This window comes from Nasonia vitripennis, chromosome 2 (assembly GCF_009193385.2).
Source record: "Nasonia vitripennis strain AsymCx chromosome 2, Nvit_psr_1.1, whole genome shotgun sequence".
Classification (NCBI taxonomy): Eukaryota; Metazoa; Arthropoda; class Insecta; order Hymenoptera; family Pteromalidae; genus Nasonia; species Nasonia vitripennis.
This window is the reverse complement of record NC_045758.1, coordinates 13,880,787-13,903,085: the sequence shown is the minus strand read 5'-3', so window position 1 is coordinate 13,903,085 and position 22,299 is coordinate 13,880,787. Positions and strand designations below refer to the sequence as shown.

Below are 22,299 nucleotides of genomic sequence, written 5' to 3'. Positions count from 1 at the left end.
ATATACATACCAGCGTGGGATTGAGAGGATCTACCAAAGTGCAGAAACGCGGTTTCAAACCGCTGCAGTTTGTTTGGACTGATAGCGGTTTGTTGCGCGGTCGGTTCTTTGTTTGTTGCTTCGCGTGTGTTTATGGATATGGTGATTGCGGATCGATCGAGAGGCTTTGTTTAATAAAAAGTTACTTCCCCTTCGATAACAGCACTGTCGGTCGGTTATACTTTATATTTACCGCTCTATTGCGGAGCTTATATTATTACACCCGAGGGTCCACTTCGTCCGTCGCGTTTAATTAGCCGCTTTTCCTCGGGATGCGAGCGATGATTTATACTCGCATCTTCCAAATGAAATCGCTTTTGTGTATGTGTGTGTGTGTGTGTGTTGTGTGTACGCGGGAGGGGAAAATTAGGCAAATCCGTGCGAGAGATCCCTCTCTCATGTTTTTAGAATAGCAATAGAAAATTCCATACATTCCCAACTCTCGGCGTGTGGAAAAATATGCAAAGCGGCGCCCCGAAAACACCCCGAACAATAGCTTACAGCTATGTATGCTTGCGCAGACGAAACTGGTATGGGTTTTTTCCCGATCCTCTGAATGATGGATATACATATGCGCTGTATTTGCGCAGCCGTATGCGAGGTATTCGGATGACTGATTGTACCGGCGTGTATGCACAGGTATATACATGTGTACGCATACGGCGAAGGCAAGGAGCGGAGGCAAGGTAATGAACGCCTACTGGTATAATGTAGCATTACCGGCGTCGGGTCTCGAGCGCGGAGCATAGGTGCTGGCACCTTGCCTCATTTTGCTAAGTGCGCTGTGCCAGCGTGGCGGGCGACACGTCTTTACTGAGGATGAGTAGCGAGAGTGCGACGACGGAATACGCTGTGCGATAGCAATTAATTTTTTTGAGCGAAAGGAAAGCGCGCACCTCTAGTCTGGAAGTGTAGGTATTTCTCTTTAATGTGAAATTGCGACCAAATTAAAATGCCGACGTTATGCTATTAATGTGTCTTAATCCTCGCTATATAATAAATCGCTATTTGCTTTGAACTAATTGAATTATCGCTTACACGTCCCTTTAAAAGTATTACGACGTCCAACAAGCGTAATTACCTCAGTACGATTATATCTCCCGCAGCAGCGCGGCAACATTGTCAAATGCTTGAGCCGCGCATGGCCGGAATTTCAATGCTCATTTCCCGAAAAAGAACGCAGCCTGCAGAGTTATTTTAATTAAAATCTCAGCGCTATCGAAAATTTTGCAAGGCCACATCAAGCCCGCACAAAGTGTATCGCGTTGCAAAGGACGTCGGGTCTCTTTGTAACGAACCGTATTTACGACGAACTATCAACGCTGCAAAATGCACTCTCCTTGTAATTATCGAAAAACTAGCCTCGCGCGCGCGTGTGCAAGGCTGCAATCTCCCCAGGGGCTATTTATTATCGGTATGACCTGCACACGCCAGTGAGAGAGAGAAGCCGCAGAGCACATCGGACGGCTAATTCCGTGGCTCCTAGCGGATTGTGTCTTTTGGCCGGCACCGCGCTCGCGCGCTGCGTCTGCGGTCGGGCGAATATTGTTCCTATAAATTATGGCAGCGACCTGCAGGAATGTAGCGGCGGATTACGTTAGGCGGAATACGCTCTATCCCCTTTTCTCCCTCTAATGCACACGCGTGTACGCGACCTCGTCACCGTGTGTGTGTACGCGAACGTGTTTACGCGACGGCGGTCTCTGATGAGCGCGGACAGTTGTCAGCCCCTTCTCTCTATCTCTCTGATGACGCCGACGTGAAGCAATCCCGCTAATTATTTGCGAGCGTGTGTGCGTCCGACGATAATGACGGCTCCGATCCGTTAAAGTTCGAGTGTGCAGACGTAATCCTCGTTAACATAATCCAGGCCAGATAGAGGCGGAACTGCGTTACCCTGTAATCGCCAGGTCTAGAGAGAGCGTAGGTATTAGCTACACATATGTGCGATGTGTGTTCGAGGAGCTTCTCTCTCCTCTTCGGTTGCGCGCTCGGATGCTGCAGCTGTTATCTCGGACGCCGCCGCCGCCGCCGCCGTTGCCACGATTATACGCGAGAGGGGTACTGGGTATATATGCACTCTCTCGACTGTGTGCGATGTGGTAAAGGAGCGCCGAGCAGCTCGCCAAAAGCCTGCATTATGCGCCGTACACTGCGCGAGGCTCTTTTTAGACGCCGGCGCGCCTCAAGTTATCTTGTTTCCTGAAGCTCGAGCGATGGTTTTGCGTAATTTCGCGGCCTTTGTGTGTGCGAGTATATAGAAATTGACGAAACGAACGGTTTGAGTTGGAAGAGTAAGCAGTAGCCGATGCGATTAAATTTTACAATCTGCTCTCGAGCAGAAATCGATAACAACGACGTCGCCCCTCTCCCTCGAGTTCGCGTGAAAAATGCAAAAACACAGGCTGAATACAAGGAAAGCGGCCATTTGCATGTGCCCTCGAACCAGAGCATTGACACGACTAATCCTCTACTATACATAAAAATAAAAATAAACTGCCGCTTCCTATGCGTACCCCTCCGCGCGTATCGCCTCGCCCCATCTGCTTCCATCTCAGCTATGCGGCTCCATTAGTTATCCACGCATGTATACAAGCTCTCACACACGGCCTGTATCACTTACATAACGTCGGCTGCTGCGTGGAATAGGTGAACGCGCTTCTGTACACCGCAGAGGGAGCGAACGACGACGTGCTCTTTACGGGCCACGATCGAGCGCATAACGAAGCTACTTTATACTATGCGTGCGCGGGGATATTTTTAAATAAGGGACACTTTTTCTCGGTGACTTCGAGTTTTCCAAAGCGACCAACGCACCGCGTAAATATATGGGTAATCGCGTATATCGATCGAGTCCGTTCGAACAGCCGGGGCATGTGTAAAAATCAATCGCGCGAATCGCGCACATACGATCGAGCGGCGAATAAACCACCTGCGTGTGTGCGATACTTAGCAGCGGCAGCGCTGCAGGTATGCCAAACGAGAGCATGCCAGCGCAGAGCATACCCATCCAAATGAATGCGAAAGAGAGCCGCAGCCGACGTGTGCAGTCGATGATTAAACGCGCGCGAGACTGCGAGTCTGATTTCCTGGCCGACTTCAATCATCCACCGGGGCAGACTCGCGCGTATGAAAATAAACGAAAGCTTGAGAGTTTGCTTTCTCCACTGTATATATACACCCACACACACGTGCGTCTATCTGCAGATGTGTTAATTAAAAGGCACCTACTGCATCAGAGCACCGATCGCTCCTAATGAGATTAAGCTCGCGCACGCCGCGTACGCATAAGCGAGAGAAAAAAAGCGCCAAACGTTTTCGCGGAAATTACTTTTTTATCGGCGCCGAGGCATTATTCTCTCGCCGCGCGCGGTTGCAATTTTTATCGGACAGCGCGGCGTAAATAAGAAAAATTGAGAGAAGAGCTGTTTACGGAGTGTATACGCGGCGCGAGCGAAAATCGAGGCGCAGCTGCCTTATCATCTCGGCCGTTACTACTTTGCCGCGCGCATCGATCGCGTCCCGCGCGGAAGGTGCCTATATATTTCGAATTCTCGAAAGAGCCTCCTCGTTCTAAAGTGTATGTATAACCCTCGACTTTTATCTGGTCGAGCCAAAATTATGCATAAACCACGTATGCGAGCTCTCTGTCCCCGAATTAATCCTCTTATCGAGCTCCGCGGCCGAAAAATCCTCTCGACACCCTTGGCTGTATAAGAGAGGGGAAAAGAGGAACGAGGCTGACCGCAGCCGAGAGGCCGTTATGTACTCGATGTAACCGTGTAATCTGGCTACGTAACACGTTTATCCGCCCACGATAGACACAGTAGAGGCGCGCGCGTATGTGCATGATGCGGCCGTTTCGGAAGATTGCCGTCGAAACGAGTTTACAGCGCAGACGACGAGGATCGATTTTCGCAGCGCATGGGTGTAGTCGCAGGCCTCGAAACTTATCTGTAAGGTCCCACTAGTTCGCACTAGCATTTACGACGCTCGAATTTCATCAGCTCGCGAGGTTCGTTCGATTTCGAATTCTCCCATTCAATCCCGCGCCTCAAAAACACACTCCCGTATAAAAGTCACACTCGAGTCTCTATATTGTTCGCGCAATCTCTCTCGCCGAGGCTTATCAGCCGCAAGCATCCGCAATTAATAAACCCTTCACCGCAACGATAAACAGAGTTGAAGCTTATTGCAGCGCAGCGAAACAATTCAAATCGATTACAGCCGGCACCGCAGCATCAATTGATAATTTATATAACTCGAAGCTGCAGCAGCTCAGCGCTTATACTATAATACAACACACAAACGCGCGCCGACTTGGCGAATAGGCTCGAGAGAACCGCGCATCGTCTGCTGCAGCGCCGCGAAGCAAAGCCGCAACTAATTGCTCGCAGCAGCAGCTTCTCTCAAGCAGGCGTTATTATCGAAGAGGCCACTATTAATTACCTTGACGCTACTGCAGCCCGCGCTCTGCACGGCTAATTACGGCCCTGAGTTTCCCTTATTGTCGGCTCTCGCTCTATAGCTTCTCCCTGTCTAGCATTACATGGCTAACGTCGACGAAATTAATAACAGCGACGTGTGTATAACACGAGGAGCATCAATTATGCTTCTAGATGCTCGACTTTGATTGGGGGAGGGGACGTGCTTGACACTTGTCGACGAGGCTGCTACCGAGAAGTGCTCTTTTTAACGACTTTTTCCCGGCGAAATAACGAAACTAACAGATGTGTCGCGATTTCATAATGAATCCACTCGCTACTTTCCACGAAACGTGTAGATACAGCCGGCCGCGCAACTTCTCTCGAGCGGGCTCTCAAACTCGAGTCCCTCTCTCTCCCTCATTGGCATTCATTATTTCATGCACTCGCCGAACTTTTCCGTATAATTATTGCGCCGCGGATAATGGTACAACCGCGCGGTCCGCTTCGAGAGGAGAATACAGCTCGTCGGCGAGATTTGCAAGATTCAAAGTTAGCGCCTTTCTCGGACGAGCTTAGCGCGACAGGATGGAAGCGCCGAATTCGCTGGAAAGTTTTATTGTACTTTTCGGCGACTCGGATTCTCCCTCTTGCAATATTCTTTTGAGTTTCCCGTGTAATGTACGCTCTATCGCGCCTATTGACTCAAATTTCAATCAGACACTCCCAGACAAAAGCGACATAAAGCTCTAGAAGCGTGTAAAAAATGGACGGCCGTATCGTTGCTTTTGATTCAACAAAGCCTCGGCTCGCGCGTAAAAGCAGCGCGGCGTCGCAAGAAAATGCGCGCGGGATACAACGTCTCACCAGGGATTTGGACGTTTTATATCCCTCTCGCCGCTTCGGTTTTCCCCGTACACATCCGCAATGCATCTCTCTCGCTGCTCTAGGTATGTGCTACGTATAGGTGCACACGTGGGTGCGGGCGTCTCTGCACACATCAAACGGGCTTTGTCGTACAGCCGCGGAAAAACGCTCAAAGGAGTCCTGGGTCACGAGCTAATCCCACTACGGGCCATTTATTTTCCCTCTCTCTCTCTCTCTCTCTCTCTCTCTCTCTCTCTCTCTCTCTCTCTCTCCTATAAAGATTCCTTCTCCTTTTGTGATGCATATATATTATGCGGAAGAGAATAGGCCTGGATTCGCGACTGCAAATCGATTTTGTTTCACAGGACGACTCGGACTTTTGAGGGAGGCTACTATTCTGTGGAGAATCGACCGGGTCAACGATGCGGAGACTAATGCGATCGCAAGGTCGAGTAGGTGCCGAGACTTTGATTTATTCGATGGGAGCCTCGATTCGACTGGGGCTGATAAATAATATAAAGCTTTTGCGCCGTAATTCATGTCCCTTTTGAAAAAAAAAGGTCTTTAAATTTCCGAGAGTGTCATCGAATGATTAGTTCGAGAAATTAAGCCGATCAGTCGGATTGGCCGTATTTGAAAATTAACTTCGAAAATTGAAATCCGAATCTTTAACACCGTATCGCCGGATAATCTCATACGAGCAGATCTATCTTTTATAGGCGAATTTCCGCTCCTAGACGAGCATACCCGCATCCTTACCGGCGCGTCGAAATGGAATCAGCAACCGAAGCGAGAGAGAGAGAGAGAGAGAGAGAGAGAGAGAGAGAGAGAGAGAGAGAGAGAAAACCATTACACGGAGCAGTAGTCGGCGATGCATGAAAAATTCATCCCCGCAGACTCGGAACCTCGCTTGGCGTCTATTATGCATACGCCTGTACGGCCTATTCTGTTTCCTTTTTTTCTTCTCCCTCGAGCGCCTCTGTTTAATCCGCGGGCCGAGATGAGCGGCAATTTTATTTACAATCGCTCCCGATTCAGTCGCGCCTGCATTTTTAACGAGAGCGAGTAGGCGCTCGTAATAAAAAGCGCCCCTCCATCATTCATGAAATGACGCTCAAGGTCAGAAGAGCGTGTACACGCTTTTCCCAAAGGAAGAGACGGAAAAAAAGGCGGCGTGAAAAATCTATAATTGACCCGATGACCTAAGAACGAAAACACGAGTCAGGGAGGGACGCGACGCGGCGCGCGTTATATTTTCAGCGCGGGCAATTCAAAATCGTGCAAATATTTTTCTTTCCTCGCGCGACCCATTAAGCGCCACGCTGCGGCTGTGTGTGTTCGTTTTGAAAATAGCCCAGTGCGCCAAAAGAATCGAGAGCCTTTCCGCAAACAAATTAATCTCGCGGGAGAGGAGCGTTATATTCCTGGAATACCCGACGCTCTTGGAAATTTATTAATATTGACGAGCTACCACTGCTGCTACATCAGAGTCTTTCATGATTTTGCCTGATTACTGAAGGCTTGTTTATTTTTCTCTGCTGCGGTTATATACGTCAGTTCCTTCGAAAGTCGTGGCGGCAGCTGACGATATTAACCGCCGCCTCAATTACCGAAGTTCATGGGGTCGAAACTTCGGAAAAATATGAAAGTCTCCGGGAGCAACTTTTCCGAAGACACATACTAATAATCCAGCCCTTCGACGGTGTCGCGAAGTTAGCCGCATTAAAAATTAATAAACCAACTTCAGCCTTGACTCTCCGACAGCTCCTAATCAGACCGACTCCGGCGCAGCAGATTGGCGAACAGCGATTTCACGCGGCCGTCATGAGTTCCCAAAAGCGTCTCGCGTCGCGTGTGTCACGGAAATAATTTAGAGCCGCTGCGCACAAAGCCGGAGAACCCGATAACCGCTGTGTCAACTCTGGGGATGTAATGCATATATATACACACGTACACACACAGACACACACTACATACATACTCGAGAGCGTTCAGCGACGTACCTACTTCCTACCTTCCGAGCTATTTTCGGCCTGACATGTGTACGGCGCAGAGAAGAGAATTTCTAGAGCGAGGCTTGCGGCCATTAGGAGCAGAGGCCGTTATTCCCGAAAGGTCGCTTAGTTTTAGAGTGCTGTAGGGCTGCGCGCGGAAGGGTTATATGCCCGCGACTAAGCTTTAATTGCGGGTCACGGAGTTTGCCGATGAGCGCCGATGTCGTATAATATAGTAGTGCTCCGCGTGATTTCGAGTGTATTATAAACACTATACCGCTCGAAACACACCTATACGCCGGCTTTTATCAGCCAGTTTTTTGCTCCAAACACGCGTTGCCATTCGCGGCTGCACCGCACACTGGCCGCCCGCTGGTTCTTTACGAGCTACCGAGCTGTTCTTTTATTTTTCGAACCAGCAAAAATAACGTTAGCTCCCCGTTGTCGTTCTCCCGACCTCTCTATACGACACCGTGCAAACGAAACAAAAAAACTGCCGACAGCGATAACGAGCGGCCTATTGTTTCTCCTCGTCGGGGCTGTTTACGCGCTCGTCGAGAAAATCGAATGAAATTATGGTTCCGCCGCGGGAGCTGACGGTTTTATAGGATAGCGAGTATACAGAAGCGATGCGGGGAATTTTGAATCCACGCACAGCTGAGGTTAATCTAGTTATAGAGGAGGTATAGAGCTTTGAGCGCGCATGCGGAGAAGCTGATTGAGATATATTAGGGTGTGCCGCGTACGCGAATAGTTTTGAGTGATTGATTGGCTCGATTTTTCGGAGTCTGAAATTACCGAGCTCGTTGAGATACGGCTTCGCGTATACACTCTGCATATGCGTCGGCGAAATTTACGGAGTTATTTTTAACTTTGGACCGACGGGCGTCGGATTAAAACGCTGCACGATTTTACGCCGCTGGCGAGAGCGAATAAATAGTCGTTCTCGCCCGTTCAGCTGTACACGCCCGACTTTGAATGAATTTCGAAAGTTTCGAATAAATCTCTGCTAGTGTACGCACGCGCTCTCTGAATTTTTGGGTAAAAATGGAACGGATTAAAAGTATAACCTTTCGGGATCGATTCGAGAAAAAAAGAGCGTTAATTCACGCTTACGCGATCAACTCTGTATTATCCTCTGAGCAGTGGGTATCGAAAATACATTTTCGGGATTTACTAAAAATTTCATTTATGTCAATGAATAACCACATCGTGCAAGCTTCTGCTCTAACTTCCAGAAAAATTCATCGGCCTGACGCCGCGAAAATTCACGCATAATTACCTCGTCGCTTTGTAATCGAGTTCATCATTCTGCCGGCGTTTACGAAAGTAAACGAGTAAAAACTTTGTGTAGGAAAGCGTTTTAAATGGCCTGCACAACGCCAGAAAGTTCAACTCTGCGTTTGAAGCGCTTGATTCGTAATTCTTTCCGCGAATCATCCCTTTTTCATAGAATATGTTATACATACTATTTTCTCTTTTACCCTTCTGTTTACGAACCGACGTCTAGCTGCATGCATTTTTGATGAATTACCGCGCAGCGTTGTATAAATAATAACAAGGAGTTAACTCCCTTTAGGTCCGCCACTAGCCGAGAAGAATTAACGAGGCCATCTACGCGGCACGTATTAATTATTTCCTCGCGCTGTATCGCGCACAATTCGAGGAAGTTTGTACTCCCGCTCGTTAACAGCTTCGTATTTGAATTATTATTTGAAAAAAATATACGAATCGCTCGTGTTAAAAATAAAATAAAAGCACGAATGAAATACAGTATTCACGGTTATTACGTCGATATAATACTCGCGTTTATTAATCTCGGCGGCTTTATGTATGTAACGATAGCCACTGATAAATAATTGATTATAAACGTGGTAATATAATCTCGTTCCCCGGCGAGAGAGAAGCGAGCCCGGCAATGCGTCAGTTCTATTTTCACGCAAATGACGTTCATATAATATCGAAATAATGTATGTAGGTATGATCGGAGCACGTCGATGGAGGCGAACAATGTGCACTCGCGCATCGGATGAAGCTTCGCATATCATGTATAATATAACGATTCGTTGTAACCTTCTCATTAACCGACTATAAAATCAGCCCGTTCGCCGCGGCAATCGATCAATTAACTGACATTCCGACCTTGATGATTGAAAATTATAATTTGAAAAATTCCTTTTAACTCTATACATATATGACTGTCTACGCTGAAAGTTACATACCGATAAACTAAACTTCTATTCATTGAAAACTCGTTACTCCTCGTCGCAGCGGGACAATAGCCAGCGCGACTGCGTTTCGAGGAAGAGATAACGAGGCGATCGAGTCCCGCGCACAACTTTTCTATATTTGCATGCCGCATATACCCTCTAATTTCGTTCCATTTTCTCTTTCGAGTGCGTCTTCACCGCGGAACAGCCAACGTCACCGCAACGTAAGGTAATGATCGCTAACAAGGTAGACAGTAACGTAAACAATAGTATGATATTTTGCATCTGGGTTGCATCGTGAAGCGCAAAGTTTCAAGCTCTTTCTTCCATTGTTCGGACACGGCATGGCTGAAAAGTTTTATTGCCCGAGATAAATTTTTTCCCGCGGGGCTTTTCTTTTTTCTCTCTTCGTGGGAGTGACGATTGGGCAGCAGGTCTGAAGTGCAACTCGCGGAAAAGTTTTTACGGTGCAACGCTTTTATCTCGAGTCAGTACACTACTTTCCTAGTTTTGTGCTCGACCGCGAAGGCTACTGTGTCTATCGGCAGTTTGTATGATAATCCTGCAGTGCTTTGTTCTGTTTTTCAAAGTAACTTTTCGGGATTTGTATTTATGCCATCGGAAACATACCACTTCCTGGGAAAAACATTATCGAAAATCTAATTCAAATTCAAATAAATTGTGTCTCGCCCACGCTTGTTTCCTGCTAGAATATCCTTCAACACCTGTGTATACATATAGGTACGTGATTAAACGCGAACGTGGGTGGGTAGGTGGGCTTTCGAGGAACACAGCAACGGGGAGGTTCTATCGACTAAATTTGAGAGAGAGTCTATTTTCGTATTATAGAACATCTCATTCCAAGAGAGAAAGAGCCTTCGTGACCTGGACAATCGGAGTCGCGCCTTAGAAGAGTACTAGTGGGAGAAACGCGGCTAAAAATTATGGAATAATAAGGTCGATATCGATTGCAGGCAAGTAGAATACGCCGAGTACTACGAGACATGTCTCCTTTGTGTTCTAGTGCAGAAATGACGACTCGCTGTTTTCCGATATATCCTTTGATTCTCTCGCGTTGGAACAGTTTTCACAAGCAAAATTAGTTAATTAATTTTTCCAGCGAAGGTAACAAACACGTAAGGAAACTAACACGTTTCCCTTGGACTATACAGCGCCCTAATAGAATCATCATCCAGGACTGCGGAATGATCAAGAAAAATGCGACGTTTAACTTCTCTCTCTACTAAAAGGCAAAAGGCGCAGCTAATTACCCTCCGACTAAATTAAAAAGCTCGTACGCGAAATTCTAACCGTATAGCCTTCGCGTATGCAATTCTAAGCTTTATTTATTAGACGCCTTATAGCGCCAGGCTCGTTAGACGCAATTAAACCTATATATCCCCTTTCTCTCTCTCTCTCTCTCTCTCTCTCTCTCTCTCTCTCTCTCTCTCTCTCTCTCTCTCCACGGAATAAATCTCGGGTAATTAGAGAAAATACGTTTACGAGTCGCACAGGAGCGTCGAGTAAAAATTGATTTACAACGCGACGCTGCTACTCCTCGATTCAGCGTATAAATCCCAGAAACTAGCTTTATTTCGCGAGCAAATAAAGCGCTGACTAGATTAGTCTTCGCATGTACGCGACGAGAACGGCAGCTTCGTTTTGCCGTTTCTTTCAAACGGAGCTTTACCGTTTTTTAGACACGCTCCACGCTCTCTCCCTCTTTTTTCATCGAATTCAATTTTCTCGTACACGCGCGCACGAGGCGTACTTGTAAACGCCCCGTTTTTGCGCGTCCGTGATGTCGACAGAAGCGAGAAAAAGTGGGTCGCAGGATTGGGTATAACTGGGAAATTCGTTTGTAATGGCGAAAATAGATATCTCGAACGCACTTTTTGGTACTCCTCACGCATCTGAAAAATCAACGAGATATCAAACCGCGAAAGCGCAGCGTCGACGAAGAAGCGGAAAAAGCAGCTAACTCGTTCTAAATCACCGCGCGCGCCTCGCCCGGCTTAATAACAGCCTACTCAAACCGCAGAGACTAAGAGTTTCGATCGGTCTTTCGTACCCTGAATGTATATACGCAGCCCGGGAGAGGTAATTACGATTGCACGTCACGACGACGACGAGCGTTTGTTTTGCACGCTCGCGAATTCTTAAGCGCGCAGAGACGCCGCGCTGCATCGGATTCCAGAGCTATATACCGTACCCCACTGCTTCTGCTGCTACGCGACCCACCGCTGAGAAGTTTCCGGGGATGAAGGATGTATAGTTTCACGGCGGGAGATATACCGTTCGGGATTTGATGTCTTGATAGTAGCTGCGCAGGAAATTAAGGACGTTCCCCGGGGGCCGTGTAGTGACGTAACATTCCGAGAACTTTTTTCATTACAGCCAAAAGTATTCAATCAGAATATATAAAGCGCGTCTTCCGCGAACGGCCTTACCATTCCCGCGGCATATCTATCATCGTGCCGCTCGAGTAACCGAAGAACTTCCGCGCAAATATTAGCCAAAAGAGCCCCGAGAAGAAAGAAAGCTCTCCTCAAAAACAAACTGTATATACGAGAAAGAGAGAAGACGACGCGCCTATCCAAACACCGAGTCGCTGAAATGATCATCCGGGCCCCGCGTAATTACAAAGTTTATATATCAGACGTCGAGAATGCTAGTGGAGGATCTTATTAAAAAAAGGAAGAGGAAGAAAAAGGAACTTTACCGCTCGAATATCAGTCGAGCGAGAGGGAAGCGAGTCGGATTCCGGTGAGAGCTGTGCAGTGCGTGCAGAGCCTTTGAGTGGAGAGTAGAAGAGGGTAGCCGACGCTCTCATCGTCAGGGCGAATCGAAGCGGTGGAGCTTACTATACGACTGGGCGCTTTCACTTGCTGCTACTGCTGGAGTCTATAATCCTCTACTCTGTGCTGATGCTGCTTGGCTCCCGCGTTTAACGCGACTGTCTTTTTACTCGCTCTTCTTTTGCACGCTTGTGTTTCCCTTCTTTTATCAGAGTCTATGCGTTTGATGATTGCGCTTTTTGTGCAAGAGGAGCGTGACGATTAGGTTACGCTGACTGGATTATTTATTTTTTATTTCTGAACCGAGTCGTTTCTGTTGGCCGATTCATTAAAATGGGAAAACACACGTGTGGATTAATTAGCTTTATTTCAAGTTTACTCACGCGCGAGTGCGAAAAGACACACAGAATCAGCAGTTATATAGTATATCCGTCTACCCATAACCACAGCCGCTACTCTACTCGCCCACACAAAACGAAACTACAGCGCGTAAACCCAAATCCTCGCAATTAGCAAACTCCAACTCCCGAATTCAAAGACTTTAAAATAGCCCCGCATCTATTTCCGGTAAAACAAAAGAGACTCCCGCGCGACGCTTAACGAGTACCAAACATCGCAAAAAAGCGAGAGTCAACATACACACACCCACGTGTCCTTCCAAAGCAGCTCACTCGAAAGCACACACGTCGGGTCCAGTCGCCTTTCGTAATTAGCACCGGCAATCGCCAGCAGCTTTTTGCGCAGTGGTATACTACCGCCGAGCTAGAGACGAATAGGCTTGCTTCCGGCTCTCTCTCTCTCTCTCTCTCTCTCTCTCTCTCTCTCTCTCTCTCTCTCTATCTCTCTCGCGCGCGCGCGCACCCCATAAAGCAGGGATTTTTATGGCCCCTCTCGCCCGTAATTAGGCCAGCCCGCTCGGCTATTCTCACGCTCTCTCCCTCTCTCTCTCTCCCTCTCTCTCTCTCTCTCTCTCTCGCTCTCTCTCTCTCTCTCTCTCTCTCTCTCGATGCTGCCGGAGGGAAGAGGCTTCGTCCTTGGCGTACGGACAACGTATGTCTCGTTATGGAGACGATCAACTAGTTTCGACGGCTGCTTGCGGGATAGGAACCTGCGGCGATGAGCATCGCGGGGAGTGTGTGAGCAGTCGCTGCAGGCGAGGGTTGGCTTTACGAGGCGTGTATCGGCAGTCTAAATAATAGTCCGAGAATTAGCCGAGATAGTCGGAGAACTTTGTGGACGATCGGCTCTAATCGGCCGAAGTAACGCTGGTTTTTGCGAAAACCGAATTTTCTCCCCCCGATGAATTCGAAAGTAAATCTCTCGGTAAACCCCATCGTAAATACAGACATAAAAGCGCAGGCACACCTACGAAAAACACACATTAGCAAGCTAATCCCGCCAAGCTTTGCCTGCACCAGCGCATTTTCGACTACTACTATACAAGCAGGAGCTTCGAGGTCAAATTTACATGCCACATAGTGGGAAACATCAGACACAGGTATACAGCGCAGGGCGCGATTGCGTTGTAAATTTTCCAGGGGAAGGAGAGACAACAGGGGTAGAGGAAAAAACGGCCGCGGCTCGGCAGCGACGTGCTTTGTTAATCGAGTCGATCGATCTGCCGCACGGCTGCGGTCCGAATTTCCCAGGAGGTCGTTGCTGCCGCTGCTGCTGCTGTTGTGCCAGATACTCCCTTGACATGATCGAACGCATTACGCAGCTTTCGCGGAATCAATCCAACGGCACACATCGACTTTTTCAATTTTTACCCAAGCCGATTCCTTGCACTGCTTCGGCTGTTGGATTAAATAACACTATTACTATTCGGAGCAGCTCGCCCGGCTGTGTGTATGATTATAATAATGCTCGCTAAACGGTATTGTATTTCGCGTAGCGCATACACATTAAAACTAAACAAAGCATCTCCTCTCTGCGAGCTACGATGAATAATATTCCAGCGCAGCTGCCTCGTGCCTAGACAGAGAGATAATGGGGAGGAAAAAAAAATTCTGATTATTTTCTCGTTTATTCAATTTATACGTCGCTCGCGCGTAATAGTCGTATTCATGCAATCTGCATCGCGGCCCCGACGACGATGACGCAGGCTTTTCAACAACTCGAGGCTCTGAAAACTTCTCGTCGTTCGTATAAAAAGTATAAAGTGCAAAGACGAGGAGAAGGAAAAAGAGAGAGAGAGAGAGAGAGAGAGAGAGAGAGAGAGAGGGAAAGATGAAAAAGACGGCGAAATCAGGATGAAAACGTTAAAATATACCACGATTCTCTGACGGGTGTATATACATCTTCTCTCGACGTCGACGACGAGGCCTTCAATTAAAAGCCGACAAACTCGAAGATATTTGAATAACAACGAAATAAGAGAGGCTTTCCATCTCTTCCGCGACGACGACGGCTCTCCATTTCCGCAGGCGGTGCACCGAGAAATGTGTATAAATATATACAGAGAGATAGATGCCACGCGCTTTGAGCCTGTTCCCCTGATGACCTCCGAGCAGATTAAAAGACTTCGTATTTATCCGACCGCAGAGGAGAAGGAAGCGACTAAAAACGAGCGCCCCGACAAAGGCGTACGTACAAGAAGAACGTAAATTGAAAGCTCGCGAGACACAGGGTATAACGAGAGCTTTCGGGCCAGCGGAGCGCGAAACTGCGCCTGCGAACGTTGTAAAAGTTCGAATCGTGTGTGCTTTCGATCGGAGTAGGTATACATGTGTGTACAAAGCAACTTTTCATGTGTGCACATCGGGATGCATACATCGACATTAATGGGAGGGATTTCGCGGGGTATGACGTCGTGGATTTGGATAAAATATCGCAATATACTTTTATTGCACCGAGATATATGTAAAGATTGCGGTGAATACGCGGATGTCCATCGGGGAAATGCAGGAGCGTTTACGAGGCGCATTCCCTACGCTGCACAGGCGCAATCGCTATGCGGGATGTATTCTTCTCGGAAGCGCCTCGTCAAAAATCCGCGTCCGACACGCAGCCGCGACATTTTTGCAAACGATTTCCTCCTCGTAAATTCGCCGACGAGAACGAAAGAGTTGAATTTTACACTTGCAGTGGGCCAGAGAGTGAGAGAAATTTCAATCTTTTTTCTCGAATTAAAAGCAAAATACTGGCGCGGAAAATCCGTAGCGCAATAAAGAAGAGAGAACTTTTTCGTTCCATCGCGTATACGTTTTGCGTTAAGCGCAAAGGGGGAAAAGTTGAATTAAACGTCGCGTATAAAAAGCTAAGTAGGCCGAGAGCGATAAAGGCGAAATGGGAGTTTATATACGCACGAGTGTGCGAGCTCGTGTATAGGAAATCGACGCGAAGGGGATATCGTCTTCAGCGATCGGATGGTGTTCCGTTTCGAGCTATTCTTTCCGAGGAGGGGGAGAAAGACGGAGAGTAAATAAGAGCAACTGTCGCGTGTGTATAGAGTCGAGCTGGTTATTGGAGTCGTCGATGTCCTCGTGTATATTACACCGTCAGCGGCGACGAGACAGTTTTATATTTAATTATGTATTTCATCGATTCTCCCCGCCGACGTTTATATAGCACGTACACACACACACAGCCTGCCGGCGATCGACGTTCCTGTCGCGCAACTGAGCAAAGCTGAAAATTAATAAACTGGCTTACGAGAGGCTCCCCTGTAATTGACATGTGTTCGCGTAGCGCGAATAAAATTACACGTGACGCGCGCACTTATCGTCGCGGCTGGAAACATCACGTCCGTCCGCGTCGTTCACCCATTACGTATATGCGCCCGGCCATGCGTTTTCGGAGACTTTAGCGAGTGAGCCCGCAATTGATAATTCCCACTCTGTTGCTCCCGCGCAGCTCGCTCGGTAGCACCGCTGGGGGCGTACTTAAGCTCGCCGCTGCCGCTTCTGCTGCTGCACTTGCGTTCGCAATTTATGGGCTTCGCCGAGGCACGGATATTGCGAAATTAGATGAAATTCGTCCTGGAGGCTGCTGTAGGTGGAAGCAGTAGAGCGAGAGGGTGAGTTACTCTCTGACGAGAGATATTCCTGTCGTCCTTCGGTTGATTTAATTGAAAACAGCTCGCCGCTGCATTGGCCGGATGAAATGCGAGCCGGAAGCTAGTCACTTGTAGGTGGCTCATGTGGAGAGCGAAAGCTACTGCTTGATGGGGAGGGATTTGGAAAGAAATTGAGTCGACGGGGCTTGTCTTTCTTTTGAGCGACGACGGCGCAAGAGAGATGGGATTGCTTTTCTCCGGAATGAATTTTCAATGGGCCTAGCTCTTTTTTTTGCGTGTAATTGGTTGGTTCGAGTTTCACAGGAAGCGCAATCCTATTCCGCGCTTTAATGAGATAGGCTGGCTTTTAATGTGCTGATCAAATGAAAACGGATTTATTAATCGCGATTGCGCGATCGTGTTTGCAAAGAATATCGATTGCGTGACTCCGCACTGCTGAAGAGGCATTTTCGAACGCCAATTTACGAAGCTTCACTCGGCAAATTCCATCCTCGTAATTAGCCGACATTGTAGCTGTAATGTAATTCTACCGAAATCGTAAAACCGAATTCAGATTGCCGTTCCTCTTCATTCGACATTATTGCACTTCGTGATTCCGAAAAATAAAGCAATCGCAGAATAATCGAGTGAGCGGAAAATTCAATTTTTTGCAAATTACAAAACGTTGCAACGATTCTCCGCAGAAAAAAGAAGAGAAAGAAAATGAACACCCGAGGTACGAAAAGTCAGGTGGGAAAAGGTCGGCCATCTCCGGACGCTCGCGCATGATATTTCCGCGTCGTTCGCCAAGCGAAAAATACTTTGGCGCACACATCTCCTAGGGCGGTTTCGTGCAATCGGATATACCTGCGCGATGGTCGTGTAAGCGCTGCGTACGTATATACCCTTCCACCCACGCACACACAACACACACACGCTGTATAATATGTACCTGCAAGACGACGTACGAAGTACTCGAATAACGTGACGCCAAAGGTCTTCCGGTACAGCTCTCACATTCGCGCACGTATATAACTTGTCCTTAACGTCGTACGCGAGCTCTGGAGCAGGAAATACTCGGGATGGAAGTGCAACCTATAGGGTCGAAAGAAAAATAGAAAAAAGGAGAAAGAAATCTCAGACGGAACGATGACGGAAACCGTGGAAAATGAGATTAAAATGACATTTTTTGCAAGCGATGGCTATGTGTACGTGAGGCGCCGATTACGTGGATTTTTTCCTCTTCGAACGAGCTCTTAAAATTTGAAAGACGATATTGAATGAAAAAATTTGCACACTTATCGAAGAATTTTATAACGAACCCTGACGAGCATCTGGGAAACTTATAACTTCAATTACCTCTCCGCCTTCAAAGGAGTTCTCAAAATACTTTTCGCCGAATTATTCCCTCCCTCAAATGTTCGAAATTTACAAGCGGCGCATCTCCCCCGCGAAAGCCTTCATTAGCCCTAAAATCCATCAAGTTCAACGTCGATGAATAGCACGCCAATACCAATGAACGCGTCTGATCACTATATACGGCAGGACATAATGATCATCGACTAAATTCACTATTAACACAAAACAACATCGCGATTCCGGGCAGCGAACATATCGCTCGTATAATCCAAAGCTCCATAATTCATCCTTCGATATAAACCCTCTCTATCTCTCTCGGGATTACTTCGCTCATCTTTCGCATCGCTGCTCGTCGGCGCGCGAAAGAATTTAATTTAGAGAAGCTCTCCGGCCAAATCAGCGCGTCGCTTATTCGACACGAAGGCGCGAATCATCGCTAACAATTAATTAAAAGCCACCCGTCGAATATTCGCCCCCTCTCTCTTCCTTTTTTTCATTTCATACGCCTCTGGGGAGGAAACAAGGGACTACCGTTCCGCCAAGCGCGAATGTCGAAAAAAAGCGAGAGAGAGATGTCGACATCGAGCTCGGAATTTCTATTGGCCTCTCTCTCGGACTCGCGCGGTGATTTGTTTTTCATACTTTTGATCTGTCATTCATCTGTCCGTATGTACGGCGTCACTGCTATAACCCTCGCGATCGATTATTCACTCGAGAGTGCGAAGAGCCCCTCCTCTCCCTGCTTCTATAGCCCGGGCTTTATTTTGTGTTCCCGGAAAAAAAGCGAACCCTTAAAAATCCAGGCTTCATTGTTTCGGCCAAGGAGCTATCGATTCGATTTTCCTCTGTCTCTCTTTCTCTCTCTCTCTCTCTCTCTCTCTCTCTCTCTCTTTTTTCTCAAGCGATGGTCCGACTCGACCATATACACGCGGAATCGAGGCCGCCTTCCCCTCTCATAAAGGAAGCTGAGATTTTTGCCGAATATACATAGGAATGAAATATTCTCGTTTCCTCAATGCGATATACATACGTATATATCGCGTGCGCGCATCAGAGCCAGGAGGATAGCCCACGCTCTATTCTTCGTTTTAGATATTTCCCTATATTTCGGGATCGTTGTACCCGCACGCGCGTGCGAGAGAGGGTGAATAAATCTGCGGACGTTTCCCGGAGAACGTTCGCTTTTCTATAATACGTAATTTCCACTACACATGTATAGTTATGCCATAATGCGATAGAACGAATTTAACGCTGCTGCTACATCATGCCTCTTTGTCGAAACAATAATAATAACTATAATCGTTACTTTCATCGCGCCGTATAGTCGCGCGAGCTTTACGGTAATTTTCTCAGGGCGCGCGCAGTTCTTTCCTTAAATATATTTACGCGGGTTATTACGATTCGGCTCCACTCGGATGATCCCATTAATTCTTCTTTGTTCTCCGAAAGAATCGTCCCCTTTCGTGCGCAGTTTGACTTAGCGGCAGCGCGGCGCCTTTCGATTACAGGAATTCTCTCGCCTATATAATACCTGCGTCTGCCTGTCTGCAGTCTGGAGAGCGGAAAATTTGAATAGCACACGTTCGAGCCAATATCGAGTCGAGGAGGAGGAGAAAGGGAAGGACGATAATCGCGTCTGATAAAAATGATAACGAATGCGCGATTGTATTACATGCCGGGAATAATTTTTGCATGAAATTCAAATGCCACGCGCCGTGGTATCTCCATTTACGAGCTTGTCCAACAGTTACACGGAGCCGACGAGCACAACAGCAGCGGCAGTTTCTCGGCTCGACATAAATCGCCGGAAAGATTTAAAGGCTCGCACTTTGCGCGAACTTATCCACTCGCGAAGTCAACAGTAGCACTTCACTTTTAATTTCTCTACACCGCGCGAGAGAGAAAGAGAGAGTCCAATCCTCCTACATCATCCGCGCGCACCCCGCGAGCCTTGTTACACTAATGCGGCACTTCGTCTCTGGCTGCCGTGCCCTATCCCGCGTGTATGTGTGCGCTAGCTTTATACACACATCTATATACATCAGCTATACTGGATGTACGCGCATGTGGGAGTGGTATGGATTACGGCGGAGAAAAGTCGCGCGCGTGAAATATGCGGCATCGGGAAATGCTCGGCTCTTCTTCGGCGACGCGCGAGCATAACTCAAGTGTCGCGCAGTACTTTCCGTGACTTTTATCCGAACTCGATAAAAGTTTTACTGCAGCGCCGAGCCGAGCTGGTAACGAAAAAGTTCATTATCCGCGCCGGATTATTTCGCCGATCGTCGTTGGATGACGGGGTGTATATTTTTTGCGTCGAACTTTTTATACGAATTGAGCACGTACGACCACGATGTCGAGTGAAATTTCGAGCCGAATCCGAAGATCGCATTTGAATACGTATACCGATACGCCGGAAGCCGGCGTGTATACATAGCGACGTTATCGCGCGAGCTCTTCATAAATTCCTCGTCCCGATAAGAGACGGAACCAAAAGGAAAGAAAAAAGGGGGGGCGATAAGCCAGCAGCGAGACACTCTTCTCACCCGTCGAAAGCTCCCGCATATACACGAAAGCCCGAGAAGCGGGCAATAAAAAGGCGCAAAAGGGAAACCAATGAGACTATACGACTGCAAAAAAAAAACGGTACAGGGGAGCTGGCGATAAAAGAGGGAAGCAAGTCGGGAATATAAGCCAGAGAGAGAGAGAGAGAGTGAGTGTATAAAAAATCTGAAATTGAATCTGAATCAATTAGGCGAAGAGGCTCTCATCTTTAACGAGGCCCGACTGTATAAAGCCTCCTGGACATTAATCTCCTTTGACGGCGATCGTTCTCCCATCGACTCTCTCTCCCTCTTCCGCGGAGAGGAAAAGAGGGCGACGAGAGCAAAAAGAGGAGCAGATGTCGTCTTGGCGACTGAATCTATACGTATGTTATGCATTTATTCACTGAGCTGGATATATCCGATGATATTTGCACGGGAGCGGAGGAGGATACACTTAAGGATGCGCTCGTTCGAGACGCAGACTTTTCCAAAGCGAAGGTCAAGAAAAGTCGAATCGCAAAATTTTAACGAACCAACTTTAAATTTTCCTACCTACGATGGTTCCTCAAACTTCCACAAATAAGCTCCAAAACTTATTCTGCCTAAATTCGACGCGCGAGCAAAAATCGATGCTTGCAACTCTTGCGAGTTCCACAAAGCCAAGAGGTCTCGTACTCTTATACCTTATAACAGCAGCACCGCGACAAAGCCAACTTTCCGCTCTCTATATACACCCGCCTGGCCATTAATACGTATATAGTATCATCAGCTCGTCTCTGTCGCCAAGCGCGCGAGTAATGCGCTCTACCCCCGCATCAGCGGCTCAAATTACCTTTATTTGGCTCCGCGAGCTTACACCCCGCGCCGAAACTTTTTAATATCGCGGACAGATCTGTGGAAACTTATTGCGATTCGGCCCAGCAGGAATTTCGAAGTTGCACGCTCGCGTCCAAAGTCGCGGTACCTGACACGAGCGACGAGCGACTCCGCATCTGGATTTTATACGGCAATTCCATTAGTCCCCCACTACCATAACCTTATATGCACGCCGTCCTAGAAATTGCGTCACGGAACCGGTTGATACCCCTCGTCTGTGCAACCTTTTTGGAGGGAAGCAATACGCGCAATTCCACCGTTGAAATCTGAAATGCAGGCCTTAATTGCGTTAATCCGCCATAATGAGACTCGTTAAAGTGAGTTCCTGCAAAGCTGACAACGACAGAATTCACGGCGGCGCAGCGGCATGTACGGTCCGTCCAAGTTGGATTAACCAAGGTTCACTCCGAGTCGTGATGCCATTTATGAGCCGGCAGGACGAGGGTTTCTGTTTTAAAAAATATTGCAGGCGCTTATTTAAGCTACTTAGCCGACTGTTGGAATTTAACTTTTTGATTAATGTGTTTTTAAGGACGAAAACGCTGGACACTTTTTCACCCCTGAAAAGCACTAAATATTTCAATTTGCGTTTAAAAAAAATGGTTTTTTAATTCTAAATTCATCGCGGACTACATTTATCATTCTCCATTTACGCACTCTCGATTCTACGCAGGAGTTACTCCCTCCCAGAAAACGTTCCCTTTTAAAAAAACAGCAATCTTCAGCAGTCCCTAATCCGGCAGGACGTTTGCCGCGTGTCTCCTATCAATTTCCCTTATATCCACTTCCATAGTCGATCGATCAGTCGGGCCAGGCCACGCGTGCAAATAACGAATGACGCGATTTGTAAAGCTATCCTCCATATACCTTCTCCTACTCCTCCTCCTCCTGTCACTAGTCTGCTATATATACGCATCGTCGGGAGAAAAGTGGATTTTTCATTGCGACGAGTCTGCAGTAGGCATGGATAAATCAGGACTAGAGGTGCGGACGTCGCGATAAAGTCCGAGGGATTTTTCCGCGGTTTTGGCTTTGTTCTGAAAGAGCAGAGGCTTTCGCTCGAGACGATCCGTGAACTCGCCGGAAATTACGCACGCGTCCGGCGTATGTGCGGGGATTTTGGGAATTCATTGCCATAAGCGATCGTGTTTTAGCCTGGAGTCTGAATGGGAAATTGCGTGGCTGAATC

General features: G+C 47.6%; 1 protein-coding gene across 1 annotated transcript in view; it reads right to left on the bottom strand.

The window, feature by feature from the left end:
• The window catches only part of LOC100121418 (nose resistant to fluoxetine protein 6), a 93,176-nt gene that overhangs the window by 962 nt on the left and 69,915 nt on the right, over positions 1-22,299 (bottom strand). The gene's annotated exons all lie outside the window — the stretch shown is intronic.